We start from the raw sequence: 26,374 nt of genomic DNA, 5'->3' as shown, positions 1-26,374 counted from the left end.
GGTACACGCTCGACCGGAAGACATAGTAGATGTGCTAGCCGATCACTTCAGTGGGGTGTATACACCGGAGGTGATTGTCACGGAGGAGGACGCTCGAGAGGCCCTGAGCCACGTGGCATTGCCCAAATTGACTGACGATGCAATGAGGGAATTGGATTCCGACATAACTGCGGAGGAGATTCAATTGGCAATTGGCGCTATCCATCCGGGCAAGGCTCTGGGCCCCAATGGGATACCCATCGAGTGGTTCAAAACAATGTCTGAGTCCCTGGGTCCGCCCCTCTTGCGGATGTACGTGGACAGTAGGGAGTGCGGCACACTACCACCAGACCAGCGGATGGCAACCATTGTGGCCATACCGAAACCGGGTAAACCACTTAACGAATGCACATCCTATAGGCCTATCTCACTATTGAACCCCGAAGTTAAAATTCTGGCGAAACTGCTGGCGAACAGGCTCATGCCCCACTTGGGACAGTTGATCCATCCGGATCAATCTGGGTTCATGCCTCGCAGAAGTACAGCCCTGAACCTTTGCAGGGTGCAGGGAGTCATGGCGAGAATCCCGCTTCTGACGGAACCGGCAGCCATCCTGTCCCTAGACGCCAAGATGGCGTTCGATATGGTGGAGTGGAATTACCTCTTCGCAGTCCTCTCCTCTATGGGGTTCGGTCCGAACTTTCTTGCCTGGATCCGGCTGTTATACAAGGATCCGATTGCACGTGTAGTGGCGAACGGCCACATATCACGAGAAATTCAACTGAGGCGGGGAACCCGACAGGGATGCCCTCTCTCACCCATCCTGTTCGCATTGGTTTTAGAGCCTCTCGCGGTTACGGTGCGGACTACACCGTTGCTGAAGGGCATTAAGTGGGATTCGAGATGGGAGGACAGAGTGTCATTGTATGCTGATGACATGTTAATCTATCTTACTGACCTGGATAGCAGCATCCCCAACCTTTTAGCCATCTGCACCTCCCATGGCCACGTATCTGGCTACACTATTAATTGGTCGAAATCACTCATCTACTCTCTTAAGGGTCCTCTCCCGACATTACCAGACGCATGCCCGCTGGAAGTAGCGCTCACGTCCTTCAAGTACCTGGGAATACACATCACCCGGGACGCGGCAGACTTCTCTGCTCGCAATCTACAGCCTCCTCTCCTCCGACTGCGAAGTGATGTACGACACTGGCAGACGCTCCCACTGACGTTATTGGGCAGAGCAGCTTTGTTCAAAATGATGGCACTACCACGCTTTCTATATGTCCTCGAAAACGCCCCAACACTTATCCCCCCCAGCTACTTTCAGAAGGTGACAGCACTGATGTCGGGTTTACTGTGGGGAAATCGGCCAGCGAGAATTGCACACGCCAAACTTAATAGGAGCTGGTACGACGGTGGGATTGCACTGCCTAATATGCAGTTGTACTACTGGGCGTCGCAACTCAAAATTCTCAACAAATGGATATACGCACCACAGGATGACCCAGCCTTTAAGGCGGACCGGGCCCAGCTGGGCTCTAACAGCATGTTGGCTCCTCTGTACCACAAGGGCATTGCGGCGAAACTGTTGGGGCCCACCAAACACACGGTACAACTATGGTATAAAGCACAATCGAAACTACACTGGGCGGGGGTAATCACAAAACTAACACCATTGTGGGACACTAAAGCACTGGGCCATCTGAGGCGTACTAAGGGATTCGATCAGTGGGACGCCATTGGGATATCGACTGTGGGGGACATGTGGTCCAGGGAGGGGGTGATCCCATTCCTTTCCCTCCAACAACAATATGAATTAAGGGACACGGAAAGATTCAGATACATACAAATCAGACACGCACTCATGGCAGCGATCCCGCCTGACACCACGCCTCCGGAGTCCTCCCCGTTGGAAGACCGCCTACTCACGGACTGTGTGCTGGAGGGTGCAACTTCCCTAACCTACCGGAAACTGCTTAATAACTTACCTGAGCCACTAGGTAAACTTAAGGGCAAATGGGTGGAAGACCTTGGGGATTTCGATGACTCCGAATGGAATGCAGCTCTGTCGTCCCCGCGTGAAGCCGGTATTTCGGCTAGGTTCCGCCTCATACAACTGAAAGTCTTTCATAGAATCTACTATACTCGGGTGGCGTTGCACAAACTGCAGAGGGCGGACGACCCACTCTGTCTGCGGAGATGCGGGGGGGAGGGCACGCTCTTGCATACACTTTGGGGCTGCACGCACATATCGAGCTATTGGCGGCGGGTGCTCCGTACCATCGCACAGACACTGAATTCAAATGTACCTCAAAATCCCAGGGTGTGCTTGCTGAATGTCTGGGGTCCTACCGATTTGACACACTATGGTAAACTGTGGGTTACGATAGGCTGCATGGTGGCCAAACGCGACATTGCGCAAAAGTGGGGTGTGGCTGAGCTACCCACGCTGGCGCAATGGCTCAGGAACATGGACACGCTCATGATAACGGAAAGGGCAGTGTATAAGACGAGGGATAATCCTCGTAAGTGGAATGGAGTTTGGCTGCCTTGGAACTCCTACAGAGGGGACATCTGTGAGCCTTTGCCAGAGAATGATAGTGAGAGCTCTGATGACGACACTGACACTGACTAATTATGGGGGAGGGAATCATGTTACAGGCGAGGGGCCTGCCCAGATTGCATGGTGTTGGGGGCAGTTGTAGGGGGGTGGGCACACTAGAGGGTGGCGGGGGGTGATGTACACGGATTCTACATTTGCCAGCAGCCACGTGCCTCGGTACTCAATGACTATGAATATGTCGGTCAATGTTGAGCCGTATGTTTAGTTCCTCGTTTTGTTGTTTCAAAATACAAAATGCAAGCGAAAGTTATGTATGGAAAAATGAAATTGTTTCTCGGAATGTTCTTAATGCCCCATATACTGACTGTAACATGTGACCAGAATGGTCTGCAGCTCCTGAATGCTTACATCACTGTACTGAATACCGTTTCTGGCCTTCCCATTTGGAGGCATTTCTATGTAACATTATCGTACAATGCTAATAAAGTCTTGCTCTTCAAAAAAAAAAAAAGGATCAAAAAAGTTAGTCAAAAAGTGACTAGGGTTACTACTTTTTCCAGATCTGCGCTTGCTGGCGCGGAAAAAAGAAGAACTGACGTCAGCACGCGGAGGCGGCATCTAAGTACTCCGACGACGTCATCACGGCGCCCACGACGGACCCGCAGACGACGCCTACCGACGCGCAAGGGTACTGCTACGCAAAAATTTCCGGATCCAGTCTGACGCCTGGGGATATTCTAAGGTAAGGAATCTAATACTAATGTGTCTCTTTCAGATCTGAGGTGTTGCACATTCTTCTCCCCAAGGAATCCATACTCTTACTATCCATTTCAGGTGGAGCAGAAGAGGTGGATGCTGCAGAATGTGCTTTTCTGACTGCCGCCACAATAAGTGAATCTGGAGGAGGGTCAGAACGAGATATTTTTTGGCTCAATGGTTTTCTTTTGCATAGCAATTGGTTTGTGGCCTCTTTCTTTGTGTTCAACAACCTTCTTTGGATCGAGTCCCTTTTTTGTTTTTTCGGCCGTCGGCGCCGATGTTTTCAGTTCGACGCCTTTTTGTTTTGGAGTAGATACCGGGGCGCTTGTTTTTGGTTCGACGACCCTTGTGTTCGACGCCGAAGGTTCGATATAGTTTGGCCCGAAGACTGTGTTGTTGACGAGCTTCTTCGGCCTCGACTCCGATGGATCGACGTAGTGTGGTCCAAAGACCGTGTAGTCGATGAGTTTCGGTTTCGTTCTGTGTCCACTACTTTTGGTTTCAATGTCACCAATCTCGGAGCTTGTTGATCCGATGGCTCTGTAGTAATATTCTTAGCCGGGCTGTACTGTGGGGCTATAGAATGTCTTTGGAGATCTCGGCTAAGGCCTTGTGGCGATGGCTCGACCTGAGCCTGTGGAACCGTGGAGGTGAACGTATAGGCCACCGTAGTTACGGTTGGGTCCGTTTGGTCACAGGAGTCGTCCTCTACGGCTCCAATCCCTTGTTCGTCGTCCCCTACCTCGACGATGTCTTCTTCCTCGTCGATGTAGTAGTCGGAGTTATGCTCCGATTCTTGATCCGACTGGTCTTCGTATTCTTCTGCCTCGACAATATCGTCTTCGTCGCGAAGATATTTTCTGGCTCTGGTGCTTGCCTCTGCATGGTTAGTCTAGCGGCCCGTCGAGTTCGAAGTGTCTTTTTTTGAACGGAACTGGGCACAGGCTAGGCAGTCGGACTCCTCATGTTCAGGAGATAAACACTTGTTACATACAGGGTGTTTATCGATATGTGGGTACTTGGAGTTACATAGAGGGCATCTCTTGAATGGGCTTTGTTCCATCGACGACTGGGCGCCGAGAAGGCCCGCGGCCCGAATCGACGTTCCAAGTTGGTTAAAGTTTGTAAAGAAGCTGTCGGCACCGAATTGAGACAATACCGACGATCGCGGAGGCCTTTTGGCCTCTAGAAAGCGTAGTTTCGATCCCGAACTTTGAGTAAAGGAAGATACATCCGAACCCAATGGCGAAAAAAAACAATCTGAGGATGGAGAGGATGCCCATGCGCACTGTAGTCCAGGGGAGGAGCCACCTATCTCGTGATGCTTCGAATACTCTTCCAGGACAACAACGTGCAATTATCTGGACCCAACACTAGGCGGCGATCTATGCACAAATATGAATTCAGCAGCCCACATGCCTGGAACTGTACGATTAGCCTTTAGGTAGCATATTTGTATACACTTTACAATCCACCTTGCGATCCCACCTTTAGAGATAGGGTTGCCTTTGTGTGGAGGAGAGAAAGATTGAATATGCTACTTACCAGTATGCATCTGTTCTATGCATGTAGGGCTGCTAACATTCATATCTGTAGCATAGATCGCCGCATAGTGTTGGGTCCGGATGATTGCACATTGTTGTCCTGGAAGAGTTTTCGAAGTATCACGAGATAGGTGGCTCCTCCCCTGGACTACAGTGCGCATGGGCATCGACTCCATCCCCAGATTGTTTTTAGCCATTGTGGCAAAGATGGAGTTTAACAGTGAAAGTGATGGCCATGCTAGAGATAAAGTGTAAGAATAAAGTCTGCAGCCGCTACGGGCGCCGGGCGATATGAATGTTAGCAGCCCTACATGCCAAGAACAGATGCATACTGGTAAGTAGCATATTCAGTTCGAGGCATGTGGGCTGCTAAATTCATATCTGTAGCATAGAATACATAGCAGTCCCTCCATTAACGGCGGCCGCCCGTGCCAGCTGCAGAAGTCTGAAAAAGTGTTTTAAGAACAGCCTGTCCTACAGCTGCCTGCTGTTTGGAATGCACATCCACACAGTAATGTTTGGTAAACGTATGTGGTGTAGACCATGTGGCTGCTCTACAAATGTCTTCCAAAGGAATGTTACCTAGGAATGCCATGGAGGCCCCCAACTTGCGTGTGGAGTGTGCCCTGGGGGGGACCGCTAAAGTGCGCTTAGCCTTCTGATAGCAAATCTGAATACACTTAACGATCCACCTGGCTATTCCTGCTTTGGAAATGGGGTTGCCTTTGTGCTGAGCTGCGAAGGCAACAAAGAGTTGCTGTGTCTTTCTAAAGGGTTGTGTTCTGTCAATGTAGTACATAAGCGCTCTTTTGACATCAAGCGTATGGAGCATCCTTTCTGCTACTGTTTCTGGGTTGGGAAAGAATGCGGGCAGTTCGATAGTTTGATTGACATGAAACTGCGACACCACCTTAGGGAGAAATTTGGGGTTAGTGCGCAGCACCACCCTGTTTGAATGAATCTGTATAAATGGCTCTTGGATGGTGAGCGCCTGTAGCTCACTAACACGTCGTAGAGACGTTATGGCAATGAGAAAAGCCACTTTCCATGTGAGGAACTGAAGTTCACATGAATGCAGAGGTTCAAATGGGGGACCCATCAATCTGGTGAGCACCACATTGAGGTTCCACACAGGAGCTGGCGGGGTCCTGGGAGGGATGACCCGCTTCAGCCCTTCCAGGAATGCTTTAATGGCAGGCACCCTGAAGACAGAGAGATGCTGCCTGTTTTGGAGGTAAGCCGCTATGGCGGATAAGTGTATCCTAATGGAAGCGTATGCTAGATTGCATTTGTAAGATGCAACAGATAGCAGATGATATTAGGAATGGAGGCATCGAGCGGGTTAATAGCGTGCTCGGTACAGTAGATGACAAACCGCTTCCATTTTGCTGCATAGCAAGCTCTGGTAGTGGGCTTCCTTGCCTCCCGGATGATGTCCATGCATTCAGGGGGCAAATCAAGGTAGCCAAATTCTAAGACCTCAGGAGCCAGATCGCCAGATTGAGCTGCTGCGGATCTGGGTGCTGAATGTCTCCACGGTTCTGCGTCAAGAGCCGGGGTGTGAGGTGCAGTCTTTGATGCGGTACCACAGAGAGTTCGAGGAACGTGGTGTACCATGGTTGTCACGCCCACGTTGGAGCAACTAGGATGAGTGTCATCGAGTGTTGCCTTAGCTTTCTTGCCACCAGCGGAATGAGAGGCGCTGGGGGAAAAGCGTACGCAAATCTGCCTGACCAGTTCATCCATATCGCATTGCCCTGCGACTGTGGGTGAGGGAACCTGGCGGCAAAGCTTTGGCATTTTGCGTTTTCCTCCGTGGCAAACAGGTCTATCTCTGGATGACCCCACTGCTGGAAGTACGGGTGGAGTACTGATGGATGTATCTCCCACTCGTGCATTTGGTGGCTGTACCTGCTGAGCAGGTCCGCCATCTGATTGTCCGTGCCCGGGAGGTGTTCCGCCATGAGGAAGATGTTCCTCTGAATGGCCCACTTCCACATGCTCTGAGCCAGATGAGACAACTGTGGAGAGTGCGTACCTCCCTGCTTTTGAATGTAGTACATGGCTGTCATGTTGTCCGTCCGGATCAACACGACTTTGTTGCACAGATGTACTTTGAAGGACTTGAGTGCCATGAAGATTGCCATCAGTTCCAAGTAGTTGATGTGCATCTTCTTTTGTTGCGTTGTCCATAGTCCCTGCACCGTATAGTGGAGCACATGAGCCCCCCATCCTAGGAGAGACGCGTCCGTTGTTAGAGTAATCTGTGGCACAGGCTCCTGGAACGGTCGGCCCTTGCAAAGGTTGTGTGGATTCCACCAATGCAGAGAGTTGTATGCCCGACCCGTCACCAACACTAGGTCGTTCAGTTGTCCTTGAGCCCGAGTCCACTGATGCGCTAAGCATTCTTGGAGCGGACGCATATGGAGTCTCGCGTGCGGGACTATGAAGATGCAGGAGGCCATCATGCCTATCAACTGCATGAACACTCTCGCTGGGAGTGAGTGTTGTGGTCTGAACTTTTGGATCAGCGACTGGATGTTGGCGATCCTCGCTGGGTTTGGCTGAGCTGTGGCAGCCAGAGTATTGATAGTCGCGCCTAAATACTGCAGCACATGGGCTGGCTGGAGGTGTGACTTCGGGTAGTTCAGTGTAAATCCTAGACTGTGAAGGAGGTGAATGGTGTGGGTCATGTCGGCGGCGCACTGCTGGGCTGACTTTGCGTGCACGAGCCAGTCGTCCAGATAAGGGTAGACATGTATACTCTGTCTCCGAAGGTGTGCCGCCACTGTCGCCAGACATTTTGTGAACACTCTGGGAGCAGTGGTCACTCCGAAGGGGAGCACCTTGAACTGGTAATGCCTGTTTTGGATGGTGAACTTGAGGTACTTTCTGTGGGAGGGGTGGAGTGGTATGTGAAAGTAAGCATCTTTGAGGTCCAAGGTTGCGAGGAAGTCTCCCTGTTGTAACAAGGGAAGAACCTGCTGCAGTGTCCACATGTGAAAGTGTTCCGAAAGAATGTACTGGTTTAAGGGTCGGAGGTCCAGAATCGGTCTGAGTGAGCCGTCCTTCTTTGGGATTAAGAAGTACAGGGAATAAACCCCTGTGCCTTCCTCCTCCACTGGCACGAGCTCTATTGCGCCTTTTTGCAGCATCACTAGAACCTCCTGCTGCAATAAGTGCAAGTGCTCTGCTGACATAGGACGGTGTTTTGGAGGCATGGGTGGTGGGGTGGATGTCAGTTCTAAACAATAGCCGAACTGGATAAGTTTCCTGACCCACCTGTCTGTGGTGATGGACTTCCAGACGGGCAGGAACTGTTGGAGTCTCCCCCCGACAGGTGTTGGATGGTCGGGGGGCAGTGACAGGGAGTCACTGTTTGTTGGCGGCAGAGGTACGGGAACTGTTGTTGCCTCTGCCTCTACCCTTGGCACTGTTTCCGCTGTATCCACCTCTGCCCTGCTTGCTGTAGGAGGATTGCGCACCACTTTTATTGAATGGCGTCTGCTGCGACATGTGCCCTCTGTTAACACCTCGAGTGCCTGAGCGACGAAAAGTGTTCCCTCTAAATTGTTGTGACTGGAGAGCTCCCATGGACTTGGCAGTCTCGGTATCCTTTTTTATCCTCTCCAGGGTGGTGTCCACCTCTGGGCCAAACAACCTGTCTGGATTAACGGGTTGGTTGAGGATAGTAGTTTGTATCTCTGGCTTGAACCCCGAGATGCGGAGCCATGCCTGACGCCTCAACATCACACTACTGTTGATCGCTCTCGCTGCTGTGTCTGCAACATCTAGCGCACACTTTATAGCAGCGTTGGAGATGAGCTTCCCCTCCTGGATAAGCATTTCAGCTCCCTCTTTAAACTGGTCTGGGAGGTGTTGTAACAGCTGCTCTAGGGTGTCGTAGTGTGCCCTATCGTATCTGGCCAACAGAGCTTGCGTGATTGAGATGCGCCATATGTTGGCCGCCTGAGCTGCTACCCTCTTCCCAGGTGCCTCCAGCACTTTTGACTCTTTGTCTGGGGGAGGAGCTTCACCCGTCGTCTGGGAGTTTGCCCTCTTGCGTGCATTAGAGACCACCAAAGAGTCCAAAGGCAACTGGCCCCGTATGTATGTGGGGTCGCCAGGTGCCGGTCTGTATTTCTTCTCGATACGTGGGTTTACCACCCGGGATCTTGTGGGTTCCTTGAAAATGTCTGCCGCATGCTTAAGGACCCCTTTCAACATGGGGAGAGTCTTGACAGTTTTTTCAGCAGTAGAGAAAGTGTCAAAAAGGAAGTCCACTTCCACGGGGTCAGCATGCAGCTCCACCTTATGGTTTGTAGCTGCCCTTTCGATTAAGGCATTAAACGCCGCAGAGTCCTCAGTGGGGGACTGTTTCACATGAAAGACCTGTGGATCCTGGACCGTCTGCTGGTCCCCTTGATCACCAGTATCCATCCATGATTCCTGCTGCTCATCAGGCTCTGTATGAGCAGGGAAGCTGTACTCATCTTGGTCCCCTCCATCCCCATCTGAGTACGTGGGTGAAGGTGTGGCACTCCGCCTATGCTGAGGAAGAATCTGTTCCACCAGAACGGGGGTGTCTGCTGCAGGCTTTTTACGTTTCAGAGGAATTGTAAAGGACTGCAAAGGTTGCGAAGTAATCTTCCTCTTGTAGAGCGTGAGTTTGCCGGTGTCGGCATCGATGAAATGCTCCGACCGTTCTTCAACCAAAGGTTGTCAAGGACCCACGGACCCAGCCGGTGGACTAGACGTCGACACGGTGTCTTTGGGCACCGACCGCGGTGCAAAGGCCTTCGGCGCCACCTTAGGCGGCAACGTGTAGACGAGCGGTGCCGATGAGGTCTTTGGTGCGTCTTGTAGCGTCGGCGCGGAAGGAGTCTTCGGTTCCGATGCTGAAGCCTTGACCTTAAGGCGCTTGAGGGAGTCCGAGACCTGCTTCGTAAAGGAAGCTGACTGTTTCGTCGATCCGACTGATGTCCGTGGTCCGCCCCCTGGGGAAGACCCGATCGTGGCCGACTTGTGGTTGTCCGGTCGAGGAGCACTCGTGACCGGTACGTCCGTTACACTGTCCACTACCGTAGACGTCGATGCCGATGGCTTCGGATCGATCGGTTTCCCTTTAGGGGTCACGGCCCCAGACCTCGGCTCTGCGGCCTTCACCGACTTCGCGTCGACGGGCCCCTTGGTCTTCGGCGCGACAGACTTTCCCGATGCAGGAACTGCAGTCTTCTTGGGCGTCGGCTTGTCTCCCTTGGTAGACTCCGACCCGATGGGCTTTCGAGCTTGGCTCCGCAACCACCTTCGGCACCTTAGCCTGGTCTGCAGCGTACGCCTGTTTGGGGGCCCCCGAAGACGACGGCGTCGGCACCGGAGCGGACGTCTTCGGTTTCGATGGCGTGTCGGCCATCTTTGTTTTCACTGGTACCGAGGGTTTCGGTTTCGTTTTCTGTAATGGCGGCTCCGCGGAGATGTCCGTAGCCGAGCCGGAAGGCGGGCCGTGGATCGAGGTGTAAGGTCGTGGGTAAGGCCGCGTGGCGATCCCGTGACCTGAGCCTTCGTGAGAGTATAAACGGGGCATAGCTCATCCTCCGAGCTATCTTCCATGGCCCCATATGCTTCGTCGTCGTCCCCTACCTTCTCGACGATTTCTTCAATGTCGGGACTATGGTCGTCAGCTCCGTCTTCGGACTCGACCTCCATCGGGGTAGGGAAAATCTGCAGGTGACGCACTTGTTCGTCTTCCGCGGGGTCGTCAAAGATGTCCACCGGTGCTGGAGCCGATCGCTGGGCCTCAAGGCGCGCCACGCGCCGAAGCTTGATCGTTTTTTTCGATCGAAATCTGGAACAGGCCATACAGTTGGCCTCGTCGTGGTCCGGCGACAGGCACTTGTTGCACACAGGATGGACGTCAATGTGTGGGTACTTGGATCCACACACGGGACATTTCTTGAATGGACTCCGCTCCATGCCGTTGAAGTCTTGCTGCGTCGACTAGGCCCCGATCACCGAAGAGTCACACGACCCCCCGGATATCCGACTCCACGAGCTGGAAGATAGACGGGACCGAACGCGAACAATACCGACGGTGCAAAGAAGGCCTTTTGGCCTTGAAAAAGTTCTATAACGATTCCGAACAGGAGACGTCAAAATCACATCCGAACCCAATGGCGGAAAAAAACATTCTGGGGATGGAGTAGATGCCCACGCGCACTGTAGTCCCGGGGAGGAGCCACCTATCTCGTGATACTTCGAAGACTCTTCCAGGACAACAATGTGCAATCATCCGGACCCAACACTAGGCGGCGATCTATGCTACAGATATGAATTTAGCAGCCCACATGCCTCGAACACAAACAGTTGTTTTGTTTTTCTAAAGGATTTAGTTCTAGCTATATAGTATAGAAGAGCTCTTTTAACATCTAGTGTGTAAAGCCCTTTCCGCTACAGAGTCTGGGTTTTGGAAGAACACAGGTAACTATACGGATTGATTTAAGTGAAAAGGAGTAATAACCTTTGGAAGAAATTTTGGATTAGATCTAAGAACCACTTTGTTAGGATGTATTTGAAAAAATGGTTCTTGTATAGTGAAAGCTTGTATCTCACTTACTCTTCTAAGAGAGGTAATAACAACAAAGAAAGCTGTCTTCCATGTTAGGAATTGCAGTTCACATTTATGTAGAGGCTCGAAAGGGGGTCCCATGAGTCTTGTAAGGACAATGTTAAGGTTCCACACAGGAGAAGGTGGCAACCTGGGTGGGATTATTCTTTTTAATCCTTCCATGAATGCTTTGATTGCAGGCACTCTGAAGAGAGACAGATGATGTCTGTTTTGTAAATACGCTGCAATTGCTGCAAGGTGCAGGCATATGGAAGAATATACCAAATTAGACCTTTGTGGATGTAAAGGGTAACAAATGATATTTTGGATGGAGGCATCCAGGGGATCAATTTGATTATTTTTGCAATATATAGCGAATCTTTTCCATTTTGCGGCATAACACGCTCCGATAGTGGGTTTCCTAGCTTCTTTAACGTTCATACAGTCTGGTGGTAGGTTTAGATAACCAAACTCTAAGACTTCAGGAGCCAGATCGCTAAATTCAGTTGGTTTGGGTCTGGGTGTCTCCATGGTTCTGTGTTAACAGGGAGGGTGTGAGCTGTAACTTTTGATGTGGAAGCAGAGAGAGGTGTAGCAGTGTGGTGAACCACGGTTGGCGTGCCCATGTGGGATCTACTAGGATTAGTTTGAGAGACTGTTGTCTGAGCTTGCGCACTACCAATGGAATCAGTGGGAGAGGCGGAAAAGCGTATGCAAATCTGTCTGACCAATTCATCCATATCGCATTGCCCTTGGACAACGGGTGTGGAAACCTGGCGGCGAAGGTTGGGCATTTTGCATTTTCGTGGGTGGCAAACAGATCTATTTGTGGATAACCCCACCTGTGGAAGAATGGCTGAAGAGCTTGGGTATGTAGTTCCCATTCGTGAATCTGTTGTGACTGTCGACTTAACAGATCTGCTATCTGATTGTGAACTCCTGGAAGATGTTCTGCCAACAGATGTATATTTTGAGGAATGGTCCATCTCCAAATGTTCTGTGCGGGCTGGGACAGTTGCAGAGAGTGTCCCCCCCCCCCTGTTTTTGTATATAGTACATGGCTGTCATATTATCCGTCCGGATTAAGACAGCTTTGTTTTGTACTTGTAGTTGAAAAGTCTTGAGTGCTAAGAATATGGCTAGCAGCTCTAGATGGTTGATATGGAACAGTTTTTGTTGACTGTTCCATTGACCTTGAGTTGTATGATGTAAGAGATGGGCTCCCCATCATGTGAGAGATGCGTCTGTTGTGAGCACTACTTGTGGAACAGGTTCGAGAAACGGCCGCCCTTTTGTCAAATTTTTGGTGTTCCACCACTGCAGAGAGCGATGTGTGCGGCTGTCCACCAACACCAGGTCTGTTAGTTGACCTTGAGCCTGGTTCCACTGTTGTGCTAGGCACTCTTGTGACTGGCGCATTTGCAATCTTGCGTGTGGCACTATGAAGATGCAAGATGCCATCATGCCTATTAGTCTCATGAACACTCTGGCTTGCAGAGATTGTTGTTGTTGGAAGACTGTGACTAAGGCTTGAATGCTCTGTATCCTTGCTGGACTGGGATACGCTAGAGCTGTAGATGTGTCTATTATAGCCCCTAGATATTGGTGTACATGGAAAGGTTGCAGGTGCGACTTGGTGTAGTTGATTGTGAATCCCAAGTTGTGCAACGTTTGAATTGTTTGATGTGTGTGTTGGACACATTGATTGAATGACTTGGCTTTTATGAGCCAATTGTCTAGATAAGGGAAGACATGTATCTGCTGCCTTCTGAGATAGGCTGCTACTACTGCTAAGCACTTCGTGAACACGCGTGGTGCTGTCGTTACCCCAAATGGAAGGACTTTGAACTGATAGTGTTGTCCTTGTATTACAAACTGTAGGTACTTTCTGTGAGCAGGGTATATTGGGATGTGAAAATAGGCGTCCTTTAGATCTAGTGTGGAAAGGAAATCGCCTTGTTGCAGTAGTGAGAGCACTTGTTGCAGAGTGATCATGTGAAAATGATCTGATTGTATGTACTGATTGAGGTGCCTGTGGTCGAGAATAGGTCTTAGTTTCCCGTCCTTTTTTGGAATTAGAAAATACAGCGAGTAAACCCCTGTTCTTCTAAAGGAACTAATTGAACGGCATCCTTTTGTAAAAGTGACAGAACCTCTTGTTGGAGCAGAGTCAGGTGGTCTGTAGACATTGGACGTTGCCTGGGAGGTATGTGTGGGGGGATTGCTGTAAGTTCTAGGCAGTAGCCATATTGGATTATCTGTCTCACCCACTTGTCTGTTGTAATGGAGTTCCAGACAGGCAGGAACTGTGTTAATCTCCCCCCTACAGGAGTGGAATGCTGTTGGGGGGAGCAGAGGGAAGTCACTGTTTTGTGGCGGAAGAGGATCGATTGCTGTTGTTACCACTCATCTTCCTTTGTTATTATTGCCTCTGTATCCTCCTCTAAAATATCCCTTGTAGGAAGGTAGATCCCTGACTATGGTTGCCCCCAACTTTTTGCCTGGTGTTTTGCTGGTTTTCTGACTTAGTTTATTTATTTATTTATTCAAAGTTTTATATAGCGCGAACAGGATCCTTACAGATATCAGAGCGCTTCACAAAGACAGGGAAGGGGCAGTAGGAGTAAACAGAGATAATGGGAACAGTATAATAGTCAATAACATGGTAATAACATGGATCATAAAAACATACATAAAACCAATCCATATACACTCAGGTAAGGAAGTAATATAGAACAGCACAAGTCATTGATCCCACTACAACGGTGTACAGGTGGATCAGTAAACCAACGTGTATCATATCTTGGTCGGTAGTAAGAGAGTAGCGTAGTAGTGCCCCCAACAAGTAGAGTATAGTGCCAGGGGATAGGGTGAGCAGTGGTACAAAACAATGCAGAGTCTCTGAACCAACATCTGTAACGATCAGGAGATCTTGGCCAGAAGGATGGTTTTCACCTCTTTCTTGAAGAGTGCAGTGGAGGAGATCAGCCTGGTTTCAGGAGGGAGCGCATTCCAGATCCTGGGTGCCATTCCTGAGAAGGAGCGTTTGTAAGTTTTCACTTTCCGGAATCTACGAGGTTTCAGGAGTAGATTTTTTGTACTCCTATTGGATCTCGAACCTCCTGATATAGACAGCTTTTGAGCGAGGTAGTTGGGTGCCTTGTGGTGCACGGCCGCGTGTGTCATAGTTGCAATTTTAGCTGTATTCTGGCTTCAAAAGGCAGCCATTTTAGAGACTTTAAGTCTGGGGATATGTGCGAATGCTTTCTAGAGCCAGTGATGAGTCTCGCGGCAGCGTTCAGGGAGGCTCTTAAGGGTGCTGTTGTGGATAGTGGGAGACCGCTGAGGGTCGCAATTCCGTAGTCTATTCGAGGGATGACTAAAGCTTGTACAGCAGTTTGGAAGTCTTTGGCCGGGAGGAAGGGTTTAATTTTCCTCAGCGTGTTAATTTGGAAATTAGCTGCTTTTGTGGCTTTGCTGACGTGCTGCTGCATGTCGAGCTTGGCGTCGAGTGTGATGCCTAGGGATTTCGCCGAGTCCACGATGGTAGGTTGGACATTGAGTGCTGTTAGGTTGTTGAGCCAGGTTTGGGTGGTGGAGATTTTCGCCGGGGGTGAGATGAGTAGGAACTCAGTTTTCAGAGCATTTAGTTTGAGGTGATTATCGGCCAGCCAAGATTGGGTGTTAATAAGCGTGGAATTCAGATGTTTGATATCTTCCGGGGATTGTAACTTTAGGTAGAGTTGTGTGTCATCAGCGTACATATGGAATTGAACATTGGATGCTTGAAGCAAGGTGGCGAGCGGTTCCATAACGAGGTTGAACAGTGTAGGGGAGAGGGTGGATCCTTGTGGAACCCCTAGATCTGCAGGCACAGGTGTAGATAGTACATTGTCGATCTTGAACCTCTGAGACCGGTTGTGAAGGAAGGACGAAAACCATTTGAGAACAGTTCCCGATAGCCCCATTCTAGTACTTAGCAGCTCCAGCAAGTTCTCATGTTTGACCGTGTCAAATGCTGACGAGAGGTCAAGAAGGATGAGGAGGCAGGACTCATTGCGATCCAGAATTTGGAGGGCGTCATCAATTATGTGTGTCATAGCTGTTTCCGTGCTATGTTTCGCTCTGAAGCCTGATTGATGAGGGTTGAGGAGGTCAAATTGATCAATGTGTTTTGTTAGTTGGAGTTGGACACATTTCTCCAGCAGTTTGGCCAGGGTGGGGATATTGGTGATGGGCCGATAGTTGTTTAGGTCAGACGGATCAGCTGTAGGTTTCTTGAGTATAGGCGTGACTTGCCCCACCTTAAGGGAGTCTGGAATGTGTCCTTGTTGCAAAGAACTGTTGATGATCTTGGTCCAGAGAGGGAGGAGCAAGGGGATAAAGTCTTTTACAGCATTAGCAGGTAGAGGGTCTGTGAGGTGATTAGAGGGCTTCAAGGTGCAGAGCAATTTGTGTATTGCTTCTTCCGAATAGGTATCGAAGTACTGCCAGGATGCCTTGTTTTTAGGTTGAGTGTCTGCCATTCTGGTGTGGTTGGGGTATCGGTTTACATCCATGATGAGGTCATTTCTTATGTTGTCAGTCTTATGTTTAAAGAAAGCAGAGAAGGCTTCACAGTGTGGGGTGTCATTTGTTGTGCTATTTGAATGTGTGGGTTGTGCCTTTGTTTGGGTCTTGATTAGCTCGAACAGCTTTCTTGGCCTGTTCTTCGCTTGGTCCAACTGGCGGCTGAAGAAGTCCGACTTTGTGCGCTTTATTTTCCTAAAGTAGGCATTTCTCCTAGTTGACCTGGGACCCTGCTATTCAGGGCCCCAGGCCTACTGCTCTCTCTGTAAAATGGATTCCATGTACCTTAGGTACATATCTAATTGGATACTGAGTCACCTTATCAGTCCCTGTACAGTGTACCTTAGGTACCCAGGGCATAGGTGTACCCAGGGCCTACCAGGGGCTGCAGCATGTATTATGCCACCCCTGGCTGGCCATCCAAATCTGACAACTGGCTGCTTGACAGCTGGGGCAAGGTGGTGTAATCACCCTTTGCTTTAGATATAGTATACCTATATCTAACCCTAAAAATGGACACACAGATCTCCTATCAGTCACTCCTATGGCAGGCCTTGACAATCCTGAAGGCAGAGTGCTTGGAATCGTGTGAGATAGTGCTCTGGCATGAGCTGAGCCTGTCTGCGGCTTTCGGGATCCATCCCTTAGCCGTGTCCATGATATCGCATACCATATACTCTTAAGTGCATTATAATCCTCGCGGTTATATGCCAACTCTGGTATCGCTTTATCAAAACATGTCGAGTAAGGTGTCATACGAATTGGAATACTAACCCCTCGCCAATTCTGGCGACGGGGTTAGCATTCCACCCTTCTAGAGGGACACGACATGTATGTAACCTGTAACCCCGGTTAAAGTCAGACATAGCCTCAGCTCCACAAGATGGATGCTGCCACCGAGACACAAGTCTGCCCTCCTGCTGCTGGCAGTCCTCCCAGCACAGGAGGCAAGGACAAAGGGTTTCTTGCCAGGGGCGGTGCCAGCACCGTCCCAGACAGGGTTTTGTGTATTCTAGGTAGGCAGGGCTTTAGAGGAAGGTGACTGCAAGTGGCACCCCAGTGCTCACTGTGCATAGGCCGGCTTGAACCAGTTCCAGGGGCACTCCAGCCCCTGATCTGGGGAAAGCCCGCCAAAGGAGAGGGGTGTAACCACCCCCCTCCTGGTCCCACCCATAGGGCAGGACTTAGTCGCGTGCCAGCCCCTTTTTGCAGGATAAAGGTAGGAACTGGCCCCCTTCCAAATCAGATCATCTTTGAATCCTGAACCAACTTTCTACAAGAAGGAACTCAAGACTCTTCTCAAGATTTCTCCCTTGTGACTAAGGAGTAGTCACCCTGCAGCAGCAGGCACCAACCAAGCATCGCGGTTTGTTGCCAGTCTCTCCTTCGGATCAAGACTGCTCCAGCACGACGAGAACCGGCTTCCCTGGCACCTCTGACCTCAACCTACATCATCAGCCCAGCTGTGATCCGTGGGTGTGACGAGACCTCGAGGGACCGGCCATCTTCAGAACTGCACGACGCTTGTCCAGCACGACGCCTGAGTGACCCTCGACTGAGTGCCTTGGGGTAAGAGAAGCCCCGACCCGGAGCAGCTCCAGCACCGAAGTCCAGCCCCCCTGCATCCACGAGATCGGCGTGGGGCCCTTCTGCTTTTTGCTGTTCACCGCGTTGTCCAGGTCGCTTGCCCGTTGGCTAGTGGCCCCCTCACAACGCTCCACGACAACTAACACTGCTGGTCTGGTTGCTCCAGACTAGCCCGTGCGTCCCTCCAAAAGAGGAGCACCCTGGACCCTCCTGGTCCCTTCAAGACGCCATTTTAGGTCCACCGCGTGGGCCTTGCATTTGCCAAGACTTGTTGCCCAATCCTGGGTCCAGCGACGTCGACAGCAAGAACCTTCGTGGGACAGCCCGCACCTCCATCCTGGTCGCCGACAACGCCTCCTGGTCCGAGAGACTGCAGAGCCCAGCAGCGCCCACTCACCTGACTGCGGTGACTTCGCCCGGTGCCATCCTGGTGCCCACTTAATCACTGGCTAGTGATTCAGAACTTGGTCCCCTCTGCTTTCAGGTCTTCTTCTTCCCTGATCCAGGCTTGGATCTCTTCGAACTTTTCTTCACTGGCCGCCTGCCAGCAACAACTTCTTCAGGCTCCTGGTCCGTCAACGTGGGTTTCCGACGCAACTTGAACCCTATGCAGCCGCAGCCCCTGGGCTAGGTAAATCCAGCACTCCGGTGCCCCAGCATAGTCCAACACTCCAAGTGTTCGGATCCACTCCCGTTTTCGTCCCAGCTAGTCGGGTTCGCCCGAGAACAGTAACTTTGTGAGTTCTAGCTTCCATAGACTTTTTCCCGCCTTACGCGTGAGAGTTCCCACTCTGCACACGACGTCCACAGGCCTCCTGCAAACTAATCTAAGTGTTTAGCATTGTAGGACTAGCGTTTCTAAAGTCTATGAGAATAGTTACTTACCTGCTAGTAATTCGCATTCCACTTTTGTAATATATGGTTTTTCGTGCCCCTCGGGCATTTGTGTAAATTGTGCGACTTAAAGTATTTTCTTAAGAGTTTTGTATTGTGCTTAGCTCCCTGACTCATAAAGAGTTCAGGGTAGACTTGTTAGAAATAAATATACATTTATTTTCATAACAACTTGTGTGGTGTCCTTTCACTGGGTGTTCAAGGGGTAATGTGATGGTAAAACAGCTGGCTTAACACGCCCTCTAGAGTCTTAGCCTTAGACTGCTCGTATCCATGCTACTAGGATAGCTGGTCTATAAGGTTGACTTACAACCAATCATCAATAGGGGTTGTTTGGACTGATACAAAGTGCTCACTAGAATAGTGAACATTATATATCAGGCCAACTTCTCACATCCCTTGTTAGAGGATACTTGTGTGCGTGATTTGAAAGATGTTGCAGTGTCTGCTCCAGTTTGTTTGGAGCCTCCTCTGTAGAAGGAGCGACGAAAGAAACCTCTAGCTGGTGTAGACTGTAAGGCCCCCATAGACTTGCCGGTGTCTGTGTCTTTCTTCATCTTTTCGAGTATAGTGTCCACTTCTGGGCCAAATAATTGGTTTTGATTAAAAGGTTGGTTTAGGATGGTAGTTTGCACTTCCTGTTTAAACCCAGAAATGTGTAGCCACGCATGTCTCCTAAGTATGACACTGGTATTCACAGCTCTAGATGCGGTGTCTGCCGCATCTAGTGCACATTTTATGGAGGCATTTGAGATTAACTTGCCTTCCTGGAGGAGGTCAGTTGCCTGAGCCTTATATTGATCTGGTAGGTGCTCAAGTAGTTTTTCTAATTGATCATATAGAGCCCTATCGTAACGAGAGAGGAGGGCTTGTGTATTAGCTATACGCCATATGATAGTGGCTTGTGCAGCTATTCTTTTACCTGACGCATCAATTACTTTGGATTCTTTGTCAGGTGGGGTGCTTCGATAGAAGGTTGAGAATTTGCCCTTTTCCTAGCATTGGATACAGCTAAAGAATCTAATGGCAGGTGTCCTTTAATGTAGACTGGGTCTGTGGGTGCAGGCCTATATTTTTTCTCAATTCTGGGGTTCAAAATTCTAGTGCGTACAGGGTCTTTAAATACCTCTGGAGCATGTTTGATTACCCCCTTAATCATGAAAAGAATTTGAACAGATCGTTGAACTGTTCAAAGGTAACTAGGAGAAAATCTTCCTCAGCGTCATCAGAGTGCATAGAGACCTTATGGTAAGCAGCAGCTCTATTTAACAAATGGCCAAAACTAATGTTATCCTCTGGAGGGGAAGGTTTTGAAGGGTATAACTGCGGCTCAGGAATATCAGGCGCAGTTTGTGGGTTTGGCAAGTCCCATATACCGTCATCCAGGGGGTATGGGAAAGGCTCATCTGTATCATCCCCTCCACCCAGACCATATTGATCATCATCATGTTGTGGTGAATGTGATGATTAATGTGGAGAATGTGCAGGAGAGATTTGAGGTGATATGTGAAGAGGTTCAGGAGGAGAAGGAGGAGGAGGTATAGGAAAGAATTCAGCAGGGCGAGCAGATATCAGATATAGGGCTGCTTAGCTGCGGCGTCCATCAAGGCTCCGCTTTGTCTCCATTGCTTTTTGATATTTATTTACAACCACTGATAGTAGCTTCATTCAACATGGACTGTAAAATATTCAACTACGCTGATGACACTCAACTTCTCCTCAGCATACAGAACACTCCCCTCGCCCAAGCACATGTTCAAAATGTGCTCAGATTTACAGTAAGCTGTATGTCAGCAAACTCGCTGAAAATTCATCCAGACAAGACAGAGATTTTAGTCATCCATTCTATCAACTCCCCCTGGAATGACCACTTTGGGCCCCAGGAGCTAGGCCCCACTCCTACCCCCGTGCCGGTCGTGAAGAGCCTTGGTCTGAAAATAGATTCAGAGCTCTCAATGGCCAATCGAGTCACCTCGGTGGTTGGTACATGCACTAGCCTGATTAGACAGATGCGGAAACTCGCCCCTCTTTTGACTACCACCTCAATACAAATGATAGTTTCGGCCACCGTCATTTCAAGGTTGGACTACGGCAATGCCTTATACATGGGCCTCCCTCAGAAACTAACCAACAGACTCCAGGTGGTCCTTAATGATGCAGCAAGATTGGGCTTCAGGCTTCCTAGAAGATCCCATGCCACCCCGCTGCTTCACAAACTACATGGGCTCCCCATTAGGCAGAGAGCTACATTTAAGGGCCTCTGCATTACCCATAAATCTATCTATAGCCATGCCCCAACTTACATAAAAGAACGCCTGGAGGCCTATGTACCTGGCCGCACGCTACGGTCCTCCAAGGCTGGTAGTCTATCCTGCCCCCGATACAAGCTTACATCAAAAGGAGGCAGAGCCTTCTCTGTCTTGGCCCCCCAGCTCTGGAAAGAGCTCCCTGAACTCCTCCGTAAGGAACCCTCTCTGTTTCGTTTCAGGAAACAACTCAAAACTATCTTGTTCAGAGAATCATTTAGCACTGCTTAAACTCACGCATCAACCCGGTGTCGTCTAGCTGCCCACCTTCTCCCTCCCCAGCTCTGAGAGACCTGTCGGTGATTCAGCGGTATATAAATGTCAATGAACAATAACAGTAGGGGATGTTGCACAGTCCTTCTTCTTGGCAGGAACCACAGGTGTGGGTGGTGCATCTGCTGGTCTCTTTTTGTTAGGTGTAGCTTCTACATGGCCTGTTTTCGGGTCGATGTAGATCTTCTTTTGTCGAGGATCTGACAAGAAAAGTTCCTCCTCATGTACAACCTTGGGCGTCGATTTTTTCGGTTCCAACCGAGGTTGTTTGGTGTGTTTAGCCTTGGGAGGTGCTATAACGTCCTTTGGCGTAGTTTCCAGTGCCGAAGGTGTTGTTTTCGGCTTGGTAGGCAGTTTCGAAGGCTCGGGCACATCGGTATGAGGCCTTGTGGGCTTCGGCACTGAAGAAGGTGTTTTCGGTGTGGAAGCTGGTGTCGTCGGCTTCGAGGCGTCGGACGATGGCTTCACATTTTTATGTTTAGAAGAAGTGGACGGCTTCGGAGCCGGTATTTCGATCGTTTTCGGTGGCGATACTTCTTTAGGATTCGGTGCAGAGAGGTCTTTCTGTTTCGGTGCCGAGCCATCCTTTGGTTTCGGTGCCGAGCTATCTTTAGGTTTTGCTGTCGATGGAAGAGGTGGAATCGGCACGTGCGGCTTGCTCGGTGCCGAGGCACTAGAAGGCTTAGTTGTTTTCTTCGGAGTCGGGCCCGAAGGCGGGGCTTTCGAAGCGGGTGTTCGGTCTCGACTGGGCCCTGCGGGCGGAGTGCTGACCTTTCCCTTCAGTTTGGGAACTGTATGTGGTGCAGGGCCAGTAGTACTCACGCGCTGACCCGATGGAATGGAGTCATCTGAGTCGTCTGCCTCTGATAAGATCTGGAGATCAGGTGAATCTTCTTCGGCAACTAGCGGAACCTCTTCATCGAAGATATCTTCCGGTTCTGGATCTGATCTCCTTATTTCGTGTCGACGGGCCCTCCGATCCCGGATGGTTTTCTTCAATCGGCTGTGCAGGTCGATTCGTGTTCTGGCGATAGACAGAGGTTGCAGACCTCGTGGTGATCGCTATGTGGAAACTTTGCTCGACATACCGGGCATCTTTTGAACGGAGTTCTGTCCATGAGGTGTAGGCCGCACGGCGTCGATAGGCCCAACGGCCCGCGTCGATGACCGGAATGGAGCTGGTGGCGTCGAAACTATTGTAGTCGATGTCGAAGGTTGTTGTTAGAAGTTTGAGGAAGTTTTGCGCTTCGAGGTGCTTGAAAAGTGATTTTCTAGCCGGAGCGGAGAAACTTTCATCCGAACCCAGTGACAGAAAAAAAAAATCTAAGGATGGAGCCGATGCCCATGCGCAGTATTGTCCAAGGGAGGAGTCACCTATCTCGTGACTACAAAGACTTCTTCCAAGAAGACAACAACCTGCAATCATCCAAGCCCAACACCAGGTGGCGATCTAATGCTAAGTGTACAATCTGCAGATCATATGCCTCGAACATGTGACTTTGAAAGAAGAACAGGGGGGTCCTCACACATGGGTGGTACTATGCAGTGCTTATGATTATAAGTGCAGATCCCCCGAGAGATAAGAGGATGTTGAATAGGAGAGCTAAAGTGGCAGCTATAGGTGTTATGGTGTGAGAAAGTGCCCTCTTTCTGCATGGTATGCCCCCACGTTTTGCTCATGTTCTTAGACTGAATGTACCCTGGGCTCCTGCTAATCAGGTACCCAGGGCCTATGTTCCTTCCCTAAAATTGCTTTAAGCCTAAACCCAATTGGCATCTCTAGCCACATATCAGCACCTGGTAAATGGTCAACCAGGTACCCAGGACACTGTGACCAGAGAAGGCCTCTAAGGGCTGCAGCTCTTATTGTGCCACCCTTAAAGGTCCTGTACCCTGACACTCACACACAGCCTTTGCAGGCTGCGTGTCTTGTTGCAGAACAAAGTGAAGAGTCGTCATGGCACACATCCCTGTGTGCCATGCCCACAAACCACTGCACTGGCATACATCAGTCACCCCTCTAGCTGTGTGCCCTATGCCAGTGGTGAGGGTACAGGTGCATGAGCACTGTACCCCTACAATGCCCAAGTCCATTCCTGGGCACTGTAAGTGCAGTGCTGCCATGAAGCGTATGGTGCTGGGAGTTTGACATTACGAACACCATAATGGCTACACTGAAAACTAGGAAGTTTGGTATCAAACTTCTCAGCACATTAAACCCAGGCTGATGCTAGAGTGGGATTTATTGTAAAATGCACCACAGAGGGCTTCTTAGAGATGCCCCCGGAAACTTGACCAACTTCTAATGACCTGACTGAGTGGCTGCTTAGGCTGCCACCAACAGACATGTTTCTGGATCCCTAGGTCTAGAACCTGCTGCCCTTGGGGTCCTGAAACAATGCACATCCTGGGACTAGGTGGCAAGCCTCCTCCCTCAGGATGGGCATGGTTTACGAAGGGGAAGTTTTAAAGGCATGCCGCCTTTGTGAGCCTCCCAGGAACATTTGCTGCTTTCAGCAACTGGTCCCCGCTAGTTCTTGCCCCCACTTTGGGCAGGAGACCCAGCGGGAAAAACAATTGAGGGAAAGAGGTGTACCCACCTCTGCCAACTCCAACCCTCAGGTGGGGGAGGCGAGGTGAAGCACAACTCTGAGTCCTCGCCATCTTGAGGATGGGGTGACCCAACCAACCAGGGACAGGCTCCTGCCCCCCTCCCACGGAAGGGTAGCACAAAAGGGGGGTACCCACCCCAGGGAAGGGACCCATTGGTAAGTGCCCTTTACCTAATTGTAACACCCCATAATATAGTATTTTGGGGACACCCTGAACCTTGCTTCCTCAGATCCAGAAACGACAAGAAGAAAATAAGAAGGACCAAACAGCCGTGCAGTCAGCTAACAAGAGGAAGATGCCCACTGACTTGGCCCCAGCCCTACAGGCCTAGCTCCACTCGAACCTGCTCCTGCGAAATCCCGGTGTGTCGTGCAGCCAGCAACCTCAAAAACTCTGGAGGACCTGCCTGCCTTCACTTCCAAAGAATGCTTATCCTGTGAACACCGGATGTGTTCAACGGCAACCTCTGGCAGGAGCCAGAGACCGCGAATCCAGCCCACTCTGCACCCGCTGAACCCGGCCCGAGCTCGAGTGGAAAAACACCACAAGGAGGTCACCCCGGCGATCCTGACCGGAATCCGGGGACACCTGACCTGCCTCAAGCCTCCAGCCGTAGCCTGCAGTCTAAGTCCAGAAGGCCCCCCTCATCGCGACCAGGAGCTGGTAAGAAGATTCGACCCTGCACCCGACGCCCCACGGTCTTGTGTGCCCAAACCGACAGTGCCTAAGCAACCCTTAACTTCCCAACTTACCTCTCCAAGTGGTGGCCGCACCCAGAAGTCCTTCACCTCCCAGTCTGCAGTGCTTTTGCAAACCGGAGGTTCTCCTTTGAAAACAGCAGGGAGCCCGTAGTCGAAACAGCACTCTACACCCGGACGCCCCAGTGCCGCGGAGAGTGCACCTTTTGTGCTACTTTGTTTCCCCATTTGCCCTGACCTTAACCCTAGAAGCTTTGCTCCCACAACCTATTGGCCTGCTTGCCAGCGGCCACCAACCGGAGGCCCTCTGTCCCCCCACTGGATAACATTGGGCCTCAACACTCTGCAACCGGCCGCCCTAGTGCTGCTGAGGGTGTAACAAGAGTGCATCACTGACCCTAGGGGACCCCTGAGTCTAACCCCAGAACCTTAACTCCCACAGTCGATTACTTACCTGTGAACCGCTAACCTGTTTTCCTCCATAGGATAACATTGACAATTTTCTTCCAAAAGTTTTTAAGTGTGGAGTTTTGAAATCTAAATATTTTCTTTAAAAATCGCACAAATAACCAAAACGTATTTACTTACCTGTTTGCAGGAAATGTCACAGTGCTGAATCTAGGTATCCAGCACAGAGTTAGAAAAGTAACGTAAAAAGTAACTTACCTGTAATTTAATGAAAAAGCCTATTCGTTTCAATGTACTGTATTTGCTAAGTGTTGCAACCTACTGCATCCCCGGTAAGTCAAACAAAGTTCAAGTTCTATTGCATTTTCAAACTGTTCTACAATCAGCTACTTATTACTGTAAAGTATTTATTGCTTACCTGTGCCAGGCTTGCTTGGTTCTAAAAATAAACAACAGTATATTTTGTATACAAAACCAAGAGTTCGGTTCTTGAGTGTGTACATCAAATGCTTAACACTGTCCTCTGATACTGCCTTACTGCGCGACCACTTTACCACAAATAGAGAGTAAGGTCCTATCCAACTTTAACCTCTGCCTACCTCTGGGTTTACCACCTGGACTCTATACACACTATACCTCATTTTGGTGTAGTATATATAGAGCCAGTTTCCTACATATAGGGAGCTTACATTTGGCTTTAGAATGGCAAGTCTGGATGTCCTTGACAATCTATCTCACAATGCTTGGTTTACAGGTGGGGTGACCTCTATGGGGTTTGGCAAAGGGCATAAAAAGTTGATTGGACTTATGAAAATGCTTAGTTCTATCAATATGGTACATGATCTCCCTCTTTGTATCTAGGGTAGGAAGGCCCCTTTCCGCTACAGTCTCTAAGTGCAGGAAGAAGACAGCCAGCTAATTGGTCTGGTTCATGTGAAAGGGTGACAAAACCTTTGGCAGGAACATGGGGTTGATCTGAAGAACTATCCTATCCTTGTGAACCTGGGTGAATGTTTCTGGTATTGTAAGAACATGGAGCTCACCAGTGCGCCCGAGGGAGGCAATTGTCACCAAGAAAACCGCGCTCCAAGACAAGAACAGTAGGTAGCATGACTGTACGGGCGTAATGGCGAGCCCACGAATCACTTATGTCCTGCATGGGGCCAGGGGGGCTCTTCAGGAGGTATTATCCTTTTAAGGAACTTCATTTGGGTTTTACGGATTGGGACCTTGAAAAGTGCAGAATTTTGTTTGTTCTGTTAAAAAGCTGTAACTGCAGTAAGTTATAGCGTACACAAGTGTAGGCAGGGCCTCAATTGTATAAGTGTAGGAAGTAGCACACACTCCAGTGCACAGATCTCTTAAAGAAGGGATCAGACTGTTTGGAGATCTAGTGCACACATCCTTCATTTAACTGTACAACAGGCATGCCTTTCACAGGATAATCCTGCATTCCTCCGGATCTTTGAGGAAGCCAAACTCCAGGAACTCAGCTGTCAGATTACATTTCAGCTCCCTCAGATGTGAAAGTGTAGGACAGCCAATAAACGTATTGCTACCATATTCATCAT

At 49.9% G+C, this 26,374-nt stretch overlaps 1 protein-coding gene across 8 annotated transcripts in view; it reads right to left on the bottom strand.

Annotated features, from left to right (window-relative positions):
• The window catches only part of ATF7IP (activating transcription factor 7 interacting protein), an 815,446-nt gene that overhangs the window by 371,126 nt on the left and 417,946 nt on the right, over window positions 1-26,374 (bottom strand). The window lies entirely within an intron of this gene.

Source organism: Lissotriton helveticus, chromosome 1_1 (assembly GCF_964261635.1).
Source record: "Lissotriton helveticus chromosome 1_1, aLisHel1.1, whole genome shotgun sequence".
Classification (NCBI taxonomy): domain Eukaryota; kingdom Metazoa; phylum Chordata; class Amphibia; order Caudata; family Salamandridae; genus Lissotriton; species Lissotriton helveticus.
The sequence above is the reverse complement of the archived record's forward strand: the minus strand, read 5'-3'. Positions and strand labels throughout refer to the sequence as shown.